At 37.4% G+C, this 12,972-nt stretch overlaps 1 pseudogene across 1 annotated transcript; it reads right to left on the reverse strand.

The window, feature by feature from the left end:
• Positions 1-1,661: 1,661 nt before the first annotated feature.
• Positions 1,662-4,062, reverse strand: LOC149117039 (RING finger protein 151-like; annotated as a pseudogene). The gene is made up of 4 exons (XR_016205531.1): positions 3,733-4,062; positions 2,781-3,254; positions 2,503-2,662; positions 1,662-1,723 (listed from the first exon to the last, which is right to left on the reverse strand). The product of XR_016205531.1 is annotated as an RING finger protein 151-like (transcript).
• Positions 4,063-12,972: the final 8,910 nt, after the last annotated feature.

A 12,972-nucleotide genomic window follows, 5' to 3' on the forward strand; every position in this document is an offset into this window, starting at 1 on the left:
ACATCAAAATTTTACAATCTTTATTCATCATTGATCAATTTGATGAAAAAACCACCTGAGAAAAGGAAGAGATGGCTTATTGGGAAATGGTGAATATGAAGGTCAAAGCAATGTGGGTTTCTTTATTTATAATTTTCAGTTTCCTAGTCCCCTCCTCTTCCCCCAGAGGATATTAACCTGTTGTCTTAGGTGAAAATCCCATTGGACTAGTAGTATGTCACCCTCGTAAAAGTTTCAGTCTCAGTAGGAAATTTTCATTCCCTCACTGAAAAAGTTGCACACTAAGACACAGGGGGTATCATCGAGTAACCAGCTCAACTCATTGTGGCCAGGATGTTTTGACCAATAGAAATCAAATTACAATCATCAGAGAAAAACGCAGACAACCATAGCAAAGATGTTAGATTTTGCATTGCCATAGAACACCAAATAAAACTTCTTCAAAATTCCGATAAAAAAAGGAACACAGGTTTTTGGGTGGTAAGCACAAATGACTCAATCATTGTCTAAGGATGTTGGATGCTGCAGACCTCAACTGATTAAACATGCATCTCCACAAACATGTACATCAGGAGTCAGCATCTTGTACTTATCCTTAATCCTAGGATAGCGCATGCTGCAGTACTCAACTGAAGTTATCTGCGAGAAGAGGGCACTCTCAAACACATAAATTCAGGAGCCAACATGACCCACATATCCCTTGGTAATATTTGAAATTACACATTGAAAAGTTTTTCAAGCACACATGGTAAGAAGAAAGTCCAAAAAAACTGGATCGTTGTTACGAGCCATCTCATAAAATTTGTTCTCGGGGCAAACATCCTGCATTTCAATGCATGCAACAGAAGCTTGGCACATTAAATCTTGAGGGGCACTGAACTTAACTTTGTCCGCTCCACAACGGAAACAACACCTGCAAATAGACAAGGTGACATCAAGGTGACCTTAGAGTTATATTGACGGGTTACATAACAAACTCTAGGAGATGTATAATGTACATCTAAATCCACACACATGAAGATATACACATGTGGGCATTGAACAATCGATGCAACTGCAATGAGTTGATCATTTTGAGCAAAATGCTGTGGTTTGTCGGTGACGACCACATCAATTGATCAGCATGACACTGACAAATCATATTTTGCAATAACCAATTTCAATGATTGTTTTGTCATTCAATAACTATGATTGTTCTCATATTTACATCACTCTCTGATGGATTCTAGAGCGTGATATCAGTAATTTACGCGTAGCAGAATATTGTCTACAGCAAAACATGTTTACATGGCATTACGCGTGAGCAGGTCGGGTGGTGGGCTCTCTGCCAATGGAGAGGAAGAAAGTAGGAGTCATACTGATAACACCATCAACAATGTCAGTTTCAAATTGGTGCACTTATTGAACAAACAGTTATGGTGGTTGCTTATTAAGAAGAACACGCTAGATGGTAGTAGGTGTGAAATGGAATCAATACGGTGTAAAGAGAAATTAAGTAAAATACAACCATGTAATTCAAAAATACAAACCTCAAAACAATACCATAACCAGGCAACTGCAACTTTGATTCAAAAAAAAGCTTCAGAGAAATACCACTGCATATTTCCAGCCTCACCAAGCCTGCATGACATTCGTACAATGGACTGCAAATAGGCAAGGTGACTTCACCACCGATTTGCCATGACCCAGCTAAAGACATGCCATCTAGACCTGGACTAGGAATCTAAGGGACAAAATGCGGAAGTTAAATCCATGAAAAATCCATATGACTACAGACAAAGCATTCACATAGGCAATGAAATGTTTTTCTTTTGGGCAAATTCTAGCCATGATTTTCAATTGTCTTCCAAACAACCAGAAATGATTGCCATTTAAACAAGTTAAAAGACTGTGGAAGGGGAGAAATTTCAGAGAAGAATATTCTCCTTGCCTCTTATAAATTACATGAACAACGAATACTGCCATTTAACACATAAAACAAGATATACAAATGTTAACTACCAATGTACCAGTCCTTAGTCACAGCTGCTTGTCTAAAGTTTTTGGGGGGGAACCTATGTTAAACAGCCACCCGTTAAGTTGTCACCCCCTTATTAAACAGCCACCCCTTATTAACTAGCCATTTATCGAGAAATAATTTTTCCTAACTACTACAAACAAAAACCCTATTAAATGGCCATCCGAAGTTTAATACACGTCTATCATAGGTTTGTTTTGGAAAAGGCATAGATATATATATGAGTCCTTAACAGAAAGGGACGCCTAATAAAATCACTCAAACACACATTGATGATGATTCAGTTCTAAGCAGTTAGTCCGATGACGAAAAAATAATGAACAACCACTATTAAACACCCACCTCCCATTTCCCCGAGAGTGGCAGCTTACTAGGGCTTTGAATGTAGTAGGTTTACATGACGACATGTGTAATGACAAATATTTGTTAAATGGTATGTTCACTGATGGATATTTACTAACTAAATCATTGCTATAAAGACTTACTCCACATGCCCCAGAAACACGAGCTTCGAGGAGAAGCTTGAGGTGGCTTGAGGAATCTGAATCAGCTAATGAGTGCACCTCAGTACATCCTACAGCATAGAGGGGGCAGGGTCACCCTTCCTTTGAACACACAAAAGCCAAATGGGACAGCATCTTGCATCTAAAGAAAAATGAGTGGAAAGGATTTAGGAGAAAGAACCATTTTAGATAAAGAGCAAATGAAGACTATCTAACACAAGTAGCTCCCATCAATAACTACATAATTAACTAAAATCTACCTTTCCACCTGAATCCCACAATTGTTCGGACATGGCACCAATTTGCGAACACAAAGCTCATCATGACCTGTTTGATCACTATGTGGAACGTCCACACCACAGGAAGGGCACTTCTCTGTCCTGTGAGGGCAGATTAGCAGATGCTGGGCAAGTTCACGTTGGTAAGAACGAAGAATGCATCCTCTACCTTTAAAATTGCATTCCACAATCTTCATATCGCAATTTGGAAGGTGATTCTCCAGACCAGCTGTTGGCCCAGTCCAGCTGCAGCCACCAGGAAGAGAGATCGTTGACGGACACTTAATTACTCTCCTGCTAATAGCACCTTCAACTGCAAGATTTCTAACCAAAGTGCCACTTAAAACTCTCCTGTCGACAGGACAATGATTGTTATTTGACTGCCACTGGGTGATGCAGTGGTGGCAGAAGGAATGCCCATCTTGACAAGAGACTGGCTTGTTGAACAAACCATAACTGCAACAATAACAACAACAAAAAACACATTTCACAATTTATTCCAAAAAATTTGGCAGTAGCCACAAAATTGATGCTGTCACAGCCTTAAAAATTGATTCTAAAAATACGTCTAAGAAAAATCCCGCAATTTTTGATGGAAAAGTTGATGGCATTACTTATAAATCGGAAAAGACCTTTTTCGACTGGGCGGTTTGTTGCCCCATTTCAGACCATGTGATGATACTCTTGAGAATTCTTCCTTCAAATTTTCCAAATAGCTGCATGTATATGAACAAATAATTTTTAGATGGATAAAAGAACAAATCTCTCGGGAATGTCACGTGGTCTGTAGTAGGACAACAATCCGCCCAAGCGAAAGAGGTCTCTACAAGTAAGACTAGGCCTGTCAAAGGATGGTAACGTCTTTGAAACCGTTCGAGGGTTGGCAGAGAACTATTAAATTGCTGCAAAATATGCAGGAATAACATTCACTCACCAGATACTGCAGAGAAACTCCTGGTCCACATTTTCCACAAACAATTCAGGAGAATATCCAGACATGATTCTATCGGACAGTTAAGACTTAAAAATTACGAACAAAAATGAGCGAAAAGACAGACAAGAAAGATGGATCAAACAGAGAATGATTGAGGGCAGCAATGATCAAGCACGTGCGAGAGGAACAGATTGAGGAACTGCAGAAGACAACAACAAGATAACACTAAATAAATAATGCAATAAATCAAAAGAACCAAATGTAAATATATAGCGGCAATAATCCTATCGAGCGAACTGTGAGCTTGAATGGTCACTTCCACGAGAGGACAATCGGGCAAAGAGCGAAACGATCAAAATATGGCGGAACTGTATCGAGCCGAGAGGAATAGGCTTCGTGTAGGAGAACAGTTTCCGTCCTTAACAACAGGCGGTAACCAAGGGTTCGAACGTCACTACCGGCTTCACGTTACATGGTATGAGTTATTACGAGCTTTGCATTACATGTATAGCCATGACAACCAACTTATTTCGAGATAGAATTACATGACATGCTGATATCACATTACTTATTTCGACCTGTTTCATGTCTTTTCGACACATGATGAGTCATAATATGTCGTAATATGAGTCGTAATATGTCGTAATATGTCGAAAAGTAATTTTGCTACAGATGGCGCGTCATAAGTTGTATAGCGCCTGACTTAACCCACATAGAATGAGCGGTTTCAGCCATGTTCCTGCGTAGGGCATTGACGCTGTTTTTGAATGCTCAGAAGATGTGCATTTTCCCTTTCTCCGACCACTGCACCCAGGAAGAAAGAAATTTTCTTTCCTCTGGTTTGTCCTAGATAAATCTATTCAAATCAGCCTTCTTTTTTTTCTAAAACTGAAACCATATTGGCTTCCAGAACTGTGCTGGCCAACTGCTCGAAGTGGGTCCTGCTGGCTCCATTCAATTTTACGCTTTTACGATTCCCCGACTGCTTGGAGTGGAATTCACACGAGACCACTCTGGAGACCGCTGCTTCTCCAAACATGATCTTAATGGCGTTCCATTCAGCTCCAGCCTCATCCAGAACCCAGCCAGTAGGATTGAAAACGTACTCTTTGTTTCCCGACATGGCTTGTAGAACCTGCAAAAAATGACATTACAACCATTTTCATAACTTCTTTGGTTTTATTTTACTTGTTTGTTTATTTATTTACTTTTGGGATAGTTATTTTCATCACGCGTAACTAAGGGTTATTAATTACAAAATACGTAATATCGACCTCCAAATGTTCAAATAGTTAACCGAGAAACATTTGTAAATGAAATCACTCTCTCATACAATCTTCTTAAAAAATGTCTGTTACTACTGTAGTGAAGGTAACAGTTAGTTTTAACCAGTTATTTGATGCACCAACTAGACCACTGCCGGGTTGCATTTGAATCTCTGTCAAAATGAAGCCATTCATATGAACATGTGTTTTAATGCACGTTCTTTATTTTGCAAATCAAACTAATTTCCATATAAAAGGGCAACCGGATATGGCCTATTTTTGAAAAAGTTAGGTTAGCTTTCTATGGGTGTTCGCAATATATCTAAAATTCTCATCTGTCTGAACATTTTATATAAGAATACAGCAATGTAAGGACATACCTCGTTTAACGAAGACCAAAATTGTATGAAGGCTTCCATGTCCTCTCGTGAAGATTCCATTGTAGCAAGGTTAACCAGTTTGCGAAGTAGCAGATGGTACACCCACAACGTTAGTCACAAAAGAGTCCGTTTCCAGTTCTATCCATGCTCAATGCCATTTCTGCTTGGAAACAAGAGCACTTGAACACATACGTCAAACTTCCATCTTGTTCATCATTAAATCTGTAGACTTAGAATGGATCTTTCTCATCACAGAATTTTTTGAATTCACAAAGCGCATCAAATAAGTGTCCATTCTGTTCAAGGCTTTTTTTTGCTTTTGCTTTCGTGTTCTGAATTCGTCTAGAATCAGAGAGACTTTCCGTAAGGGCTTCTACTTGATCCCACATACTGCCAGTTTTCTTCAGAGTGCAAACTAGTGTTGGCAGCAGCTTCTGATGGTTTTAAAGAAGCATGTTTTTGGAAATCTTCGAGTTTGCTTTCCACTTGAAGATTTTGTTTGTTAGGAATTGCTCAGCAGATGTGACACCCAAAATGATAAATGTCTGCTTCAGCTTTGTCAGTACTGAATTCACAGATCTTTACAGTGGGACATCTGATAAAAGTTGGCTCTTCCCTGCAGACGAAACACATCTTGTTTTGGCCTTCAGTAAGCTGCACATCGTTGCGCAAGCCTTCTTCTTTAAGAAACAAACATTTCAGGTGTGGACACCCAGGATCCGCCACACCGCGTGCATCTTCTCACCCCTTGATGCTGATTCCTTTTGGAAGTGCACCAGGTCTGCCACAGCCTACCATCTTTGCTGGAATTCATCATCTTTGCTGGGTCACTTTTAAGTTTGAAGTGACGCAATCCGTCAAAGTCAAAGGGAAGCTCTGTGGCATTTTCAACTTTTAAAACCCTCAAAGATTTTCATGTCAACCTTTGGGTCTCTGTTGAAAACAAAAATAGTGTAATTTGTTTATTTTCAGCAATTATTCGCTGAAGGCTAAGTACATATTGTGGAAGAGACTAAGTCGAGGGGATTATTCCACAGTATTCACAGAGCCTGAGGAGAATAAACTCCTGTGATTCAAAACACTCGCTTACTTGAACACATGGCGACTAAAGTCCAATGGTCATGTCACGTGACCGACAAAAATCTCCCAAGGGGAGTCGGGAGTGACAAAACTACATGTTTGATAGCTGAAAAGTAGTGATGGATAGCAGTAAACTAGATGTTTGATAGCTGAAAAGTAGAGATTGGATAATAAACTAGATGTTTGATCGCTGAAAAGTAGAGATTGGATAGCAATAAACTAGATGTTTGATAGCTGAAAAGTAGAGATTGGATAGCAATAAACTAGATGTTTGATAGCTGAAAAGTAGAGATTGGATAGCAATAAACTAGATGTTTGATAGCTGAAAAGTAGTGACTGGATAGCAATAAACTAGATGTTTGATAGCTGAAAAGTAGAGATTGGATAGCAATAAACTAGATGTTTGATAGCTGAAAAGTTGTGACTGGATAGCAATAAACTAGATGTTTGATAGCTGAGAAGTGGTGATTGGATAGCAATAAACTAGATGTTTGATAGCTGAGAAGTAGTGATTGGATAGCCACAAACTAGATGTTTGATTGCTGAAAAGTAGTGATTGGATAGTAATAAACAAGATGTTTGATTGCTGAAAAGTAGAGATTGGATAACAATAAACTAGATGTTTGATAACTGAAAAGTAGTCATTGGATAGCAATAAACTAGATGTTTGATAGCTGAAAAGTAGAGATTGGATAGCCATGAAGTAGATGTTTGTCAGCTGAAAAGTAGTGATTGGATAGCCATAAACTAGATGTTTGATAGCTGAAAAGTAGCGACTGGATAGCAATAAACTAGATGTTTGATAGCTGAGAAGTAGTGATTGGATAGCAATAAACTAGATGTCTGATAACTGCATGCATGAAATGTAGTGATTGGATGTTTAATAGCTGAATAGTAGTGATTGGACTGGGAGTAACTTTAACATGTACAGCGGAATCTTATTCACAGTGAAGAAAACAAGAGATCAGGAAGCAATAAAGAACGTGACTCCCTGACAAAATATTGCATGTATATCTGACCGATTTTTCAAAAACATGCCCGCTATTTTAGTGCAAAGTCTTTCACACGGTTTTCATAAATTCAGATGTATATTGGCACAGAATGTCTGAAACTGATCAGGGAATTTCCTAGTTTGACTCTAGATGCTTTAGAAAGATCGACAGAAATTAGACATGCTCGTTTTTTGACCTCTCTGGGGTCATCCAGTCTTGTTCCCTTGAAATATGTCTGGATTTATGAAAACCGTGTTAAAGACTGAATCAAGTGTTTTTTATTTATTCGTTTTTTTTTATTTTTTTCTGTGCTTTCGCTATGACAGCAGCTTATAAATCTTATCTAGCATGAAATGTAGAAACTCCCTGCTGCATGTTTTATTAAGTTTTTTTTCATTGTTTATCCCCCCACCACCTTTTCAATTTGTGTTAAGTTTAGCACAGCCTACACTCCTCTGAATTCAGTTCGCACAGTAAATCTGGCAAGGAGCCGACCGATTAGCATTCTGTATTCGTTGTCTATAGGAAGTTTGCCCAAGGACATCATTAAGTCCAATGAAGGCGCAATTTTAACGATTTGCTAGCAAGCGTCGTCTATTATCGTACATGAGGCGGGCCTCAGATGTGTAAACTGAACAGGTCACATTTAGTCCCCTAACAGTAGGCTGTTTGCCCTGTAGCGATAATGTTGTGCTTGCTTTAGCAAAAATCTTTAGCCACATCAATTTAGGGCTCAGATGTGCAGTGGACTAGACATTTTTTTTTTTTTTAATGAAGCACTCTATTAATACACCTAAAACACATGTACATTACACTTACATGCACTGTTGAAGTTTTACAATATTCAATAACTTTTCTCATACATAAAAGAAAAAGAAAACGTGACAGCTAAGTAACTACACAAAACAAGAAAAAATATACAAATACAAAAAAAAGGGGGGTCTATGCATTAGCTTTAAGTATTACAATTTTTTTAACACTACATTATTGATATTAATTGAGAGCATTTTTGGATTTACTACTTTAACCTTGTATTGTAATAACTCTGTTAATTAATCAACTTAATACCCCATAAGTGGTGTTTTTTAGATAAGTGATTTTACGTTTAAGCACATTTTTCTAGTTTCCATTGAACGATCAGTTTATTTACAAGTTCATCTAAAGACAATTCTTTCTGAAGATATTTAGAAGCATAGATATATTGTTTGACCAGGATGATGAGCAAATCTAGCTTGCGTTTTAAAGGGTCTGAAAGCACATCAGTCACGTGACATGTGTCATGAAAAGCAATTTGTTCTTTTGAAAGTATTATCTGAGTAATTTGAGAATGATTGAACCATGATATAATTTGTGAATAAAGTTTTACAGACTCCTTGCAATCAATAAATGTATGTTCTGTTGAATCCGCGTTAAAGCAATATATACATTTATTGTCCTCGGCTAAATGATATAGTTTAAGTTCTTTCTTCGTTACAATTGTTCTATGTAAGAAACGAAAACAAAATTGGCAAAGTTTATTGTCCTTAGTGAGGCGATATATATCTTGAAAGCATCCAATCCAGTCACCAAATTTTTCAGGAAATTTACTCTGCCACTTTTTTACACCACTCGGGACAATAGGGGTATGATTATTAAACAATTGGTAATAATTTTTGCAGCGTGCTTCAGCCAGATTAATTAGAGTTTGGTTTGAAAGAATGGATGGGGAGGTCGAAGAAAGATCAGCTGCAGGTATAAAAGTTTGAGTTGCTCTCCTTTTCAACTCAGATGGAATGGCTGAAATTAGCTGAAAGTAATGCATATAATTTGTGGTGATGTTAAACTTGTTGCTGAACTCTTCATATGATAGAAACTTTCCCTTAGAATTTAGCACATCCTTTATCGTCACAATTCCGCGTTCAAACCACGATTTCCAAAATAGAGATGCATTATCTGTAATTATTGAATTGTTATTCCAAAGAATGAGTTTGCCATTTGGAAAGATGTTAGCTGTATTTTTGAGATCTTGAAAATATTGAAGAAGTTCTCGATAAAAGAGTGGCAGACCTGTTTTCAAAGGTTTTACATCATAATTACACTTAAGAAGAAACAATAAACCACCATAATTTCGAAAATAGTAGTTAGGGATTACCTTCCATTTATCGTCAGACTTGCCTAGTAATCTACCAATCCAAGCCAAGCGTAATGATTTAACGACCATGTAAAAATTAACAAAATTAATTCCTCCTTCTGCTACTGGTTGATACATAACCATTCTTTTTATTTTGTCTTTCCTGTTTTTCCATAGAAAGGCGGACAGATTCTCTTGAACTGTCTTAATAACCGATTCTGGAACAGTCAGCATAGATGCTGCATACACTAGCTGTGATATACTTAAAGCTTTCACCAGTAAAGACTTGCCATATATTGTGAGGTCTCTTGAAAGCCATAAATTTAGTTTTGTTTTCATTTTGTTGATCTTATCATAAAAATTTTTCTCAGTACATTTACTTTTGTTGTAGGATAAATGGACGCCCAGAACTTTAATGGGTTCTTTAATTGTGAGATTTTGATCACCTGGTCATCTGGGAGGTCAACGCCTCTGCAGCTTGGTTCTTGGCGTATCTTTATTGCTAGCAGTTCCACTGCAAGGATAAATAAGAGAGGACTTAGCGGGCAACCTTGACGAACTCCTCTTGATATATTGAAATAGTTGGTCAAAAATCCAGCATTTATAACTGCTTTGTACACCATTATAAAAGATTGATATCCATCTTTTGACATTTGGGCCAAAATTGAAAACATTTAAGGCCTTAGCAATAAGATCCCATTCAAGGCTATCAAAAGCCTTCTCGAAGTCTATAAAAAGGAAAAGTCCCGAGGTCTTTTTAGCATTTAGATATTCCATTATATCGCTTAAAAGTCTTATGTTCTGGCCTATATACCTTCCCTTAACAAATCCGGTTTGATCTGAATCAATTAATTTTGGTAGGTATTTTTCTATTCTTTTTGCCAAAGCTTTAGTCAAAATTTTATAATCAATATTTAGCAATGATATTGGACGCCAGTTGGAAAGTTGGGACAGATCCCCATCAGCTTTTGGTATTAACGTTATTATTCCTCTCCTTTGAGAAATAGATAAAGACCCACTTTGAAAAGCTGCATTATAAGAATTTAGCAGATCTTGCCAAATGAGATCATAAAAAGACTCATAAAATTCTTTAGTGAATCCATCCTCACAGGGAGTTTTGTTGTCCGAGAAAGAGCTCACCGCCTCTTTTAATTCTTCAAAGGTAAAATCATGTTCTAGCGAATCTTGCTCATCAACATTCAGTTGAGGGATTTCAGTACCTTCAACAAAAGACTCGAAACTCTTGTTTTCACCTTGAGATTCACTTTTGAGATTTTTGGATGGGTACATATTACTATAAAATTTCTCCAGTTCTTTCTCAATCTGTTTTGGTTCTAATACTCTATCGCCATTCTCTAATTTCACCTCGCGTATAAGCTTTTTTTCATAATTCGTCTTCTCCAAGTTAAAAAAATATTTTGTGGGTTTTTCGCCCTGTTCCAACCATTTTACTTTAGATCTAAAGATAGCCTCTTTTCCTTTCTGTTCATATATCTTTTTCAATTCTTCTTTGGCGGCTTCATACTCCACAAAGATGTTTCGATCTAAAATTTCAAAATGCGTATCACAAATTTTATAGTCGAGGTCTTGTAGTTCTTTTTGAAGTGTTGATTCCCTTTTCCTAAGTTCTAATCTTTTTACTTTAGAATATTTAATTGTTTTCATTCGTAATTCCATTTGGATTAATTGCCACAATAATTGCTTATCTTTAACATAGACGTATTTCTCGTGTATTTGGGGATAAAAGGATACAATACGTTCTTTAAAATCATCATCTTCTAGAAGAGAATTGTTGAATTTCCAGGTGCCCAGACCTCTGTTGAACTCATTTCTAATGTTAATTTTTAAAAAGGTAGCTTTATGATCCGGTGCAATTGACATTCGAATCTCAGCAGTTTGGACTTCGATGGAGATCGAGCGGGAAACAAGAATGAAATCTATTCTCGATTTCAAGTTTATAGTTTTAGATTCGTAGGTAAAGGATTTTGTGTTTGGATGCAATTTTCGATAGGTATCTATAAGGTTCAATTCGTTCATAAGATTGCTAACCGCATCTCTATAGTTTGTGGATTTCCAAACTACACCCCCACTTTTATCTGCTTTAGAAAGTGTACAGTTTTTTCTCGAGAAGTTCACTTAAATTCTTTATAAATTCGTTTTGTTCTCAATAATCAGTTGGTGCATAGATATTTACAATAAAAAATGTTTCCTCGCAGATTTTAAGTTTTGAAATCAAAATTCTGCCTTGATGATCCGATTGAACGACGTCGAAGTTAATAGATGAATTTGGATTCAATAGAATGCATACGCCCTTAGAATGCGCAGTTCCATGGCAAAAGAGAATTTTTCTGCCCCATTCCGTCGACCATATTTTCTCATCATCCGGTTGCGAATACGTCTCCTGTAAACAAAAGATAGTAGCTTTTTGCTGTTTTAAATAACAAAACATTGCTCTCCTTTTGTTTGGATTTCTTATACCTCGCACATTTAGCGAGAGAATTTTTAATTTGCATGCCATTGCTGTGTGAAAAGGTTGATTGCATAACCTATATTGTTAAAGAGATGCATGACCCAAAGGCTGAAAAGCTTTATGTAAAAAGAGACAAAAAAAGACGTAAAGCTAACAAAACACTGCTTAATTAAGGTAAAAAAGTACAAGACAAATTCAAGTTAAAGAATTAATTAGCAAAAAAACAGAGCAATGTACCTAGTAGCTCAACAAAGAAAGTTTGGCACAACTAAACAACAACGTCTTCTCACTTCTGGGAATTAACAAACTAACCGGCTATCTGAGCCTCGAAATCCTAAGTGCTTACTAGAGAGGTCGACAACTTGACGTATTTAAGTATGCAATATTAACAAAGCTAAAAATTTGTTTATTGTTGTAGGATAGCTTTGGATAAGGCTCAAATACTCAATGCAACATTAAACACTGTCAACACAATGTCCAACATAAGCCAACTCGCATGTTCGTGAGATCTGGGGTGGCCCACGAAAACGTAAGGGACTCCACAGAGGGGTACCCACAAGTTAATATTACAACATCTCCCCTCTAACAGGATTCAATGAGTCTCTGGGGCTTTTTAACTTGTCGCCCGAATCTGGTTGTAATAGGTGATCCTTCTGCATTTCTTGGTCCTTCTGCTGATTCCATTGGTTCTGGTGCTGAGTCCTTTATAGAAGGTGATGATGGACATATTGGAGAGTCAGCACACTGGGGACTTGAAGGAGGATCATGCAGTCATGGTCTCATTGGATGATCATTTGGGACTGAGATTATCTGCCTTCGATTTCTTCTATAGACACACCCTCGTTCATCCTGTACTAAGTATGATCGTGGCAACACTTCTGCTTCACGCCATTCTCTATCTCTATTTGGCCGAATTCGCACCTTGTCCCCAGCTTCAAGTGGA

This window comes from Orbicella faveolata, unplaced genomic scaffold, assembly GCF_042242905.1.
Source record: "Orbicella faveolata isolate gen_17 unplaced genomic scaffold, um_ofav_v1 contig_12, whole genome shotgun sequence".
NCBI lineage: Eukaryota > Metazoa > Cnidaria > Anthozoa > Scleractinia > Merulinidae > Orbicella > Orbicella faveolata.